A 1385-nucleotide genomic window follows, 5' to 3' on the forward strand; every position below is an offset into this window, starting at 1 on the left:
GCACACGACCAAAAAGTCAACTGGTGACCCCGAGTGACCCTGATTCAGAGTTTGCATACAGGCAGGTTGTGTCCCACCCCAGTCCCCATCCCACCGCAGTCTTGTGGTCTAGGCCCCTGCCCCCATGGGAACTCCTGTCAAGCACGCTGTCCACTATCCCTGCATCCCATGCCGCCAGGCAGTCAGTCACCTTGGCACCTTCGCTCGACCACGATGCCGCCCTCTTGGTCTTGAGCATCACCGCCAGGACCCTGGTCCCTCTGGGGACTTGGCCTGGCTCCTACTTGCTCAGAGCCAATGGGGGAGCCTTCCTTTACCCGGCCTTCACCCCAGACTCCACTCCACCGCACCCCCACTGCAACCAGCCTCTCCCACCAAGGCCACTGCATGCGCTATCACCGTGGGCGACCACTCCTCTCTGCCTGCCATCCCCGACTCCACCCGTACCCACAACACTCCCACTCCACTCCAGTCAGACCCCCAACCCCCACCTCTCCAAGGAGGGTGTCCCATCACCACCTCCCAGGCCAAGTGACTGAAGCACACACAGGGATGTCTTGAAACACTTTGATTGATTTGACATGACTGGGCCCGATGCAACAGGCTGTGCGGTAGGTCAATGAGCAGGCTTGGCACCCGACAGCCGGGGGAAGGCCCGTCCAGGGGCCAGGCACACAGGACCCGGGACGCAGGACCCAGGGTTGAGCAGCTAGTGCCAGGCTGGGGCCACCAGGGAGATGGTTGTCATCCCAAAAAAGCCACTGAGCAGAGCATTGTGGTGGACCGCCATGCCCACCAGCTCTAGGGTGATGTGCCTCTGACCGTTGTTCTGGGCCTCGTTGCCTGCCAGCTCCAGCACCTTGGTAGTCAGGTGCTACATGATGGCTGCTAGAAAGATGGGTGCGGACGAGCTCAGGCGCTGGGCGTAGTGGCCTTCCCGCAGGAGGCGCTCCATGTGGCTCATGGAGAAGGACAGCTTGGCACGGGCAGTGCAGGAGCGGCGACCAGATGACCTTTGACGGCCCCTCTCCCTGGGCATGCTGACCATTGAGCCCGCTTTCCCGGAGACCACGCTTTGCGGTGAAATGGGATGAGGTGTGGTGGGATGATATGCGGTGAGATGAGATGCAGTGGGATGAAATGCGGTGGGATGAGATGCGGTGGGATGAGATGTGGTGGGATGAGATGCGGTGAGATGAGTCAGCTGGTCCCAACCTCTCAAGACAACCGGTACTCTCAGACCTCTACTCTGTATCCTAGCAACCACGAGCCGGCCCCTCACTGGTCGGGGTGCACACTTTGTGACAGGCAGACCCCCTGAGATCACTGCTTTCCCATGCCTCTCCACCCCATCCTTACTCCCACAGGCCTGGGCCTGGCCCTGC

At 61.1% G+C, this 1385-nt stretch overlaps 1 pseudogene; it reads right to left on the reverse strand.

The window, feature by feature from the left end:
* Positions 1-709: 709 nt before the first annotated feature.
* LOC133242551 (histone H2A-Bbd type 2/3-like) lies at positions 710-1039 on the reverse strand (annotated as a pseudogene).
* Between the last annotated feature and the right edge of the window lie 346 nt (positions 1040-1385).

This window comes from Bos javanicus, chromosome X (assembly GCF_032452875.1).
Source record: "Bos javanicus breed banteng chromosome X, ARS-OSU_banteng_1.0, whole genome shotgun sequence".
NCBI lineage: Eukaryota > Metazoa > Chordata > Mammalia > Artiodactyla > Bovidae > Bos > Bos javanicus.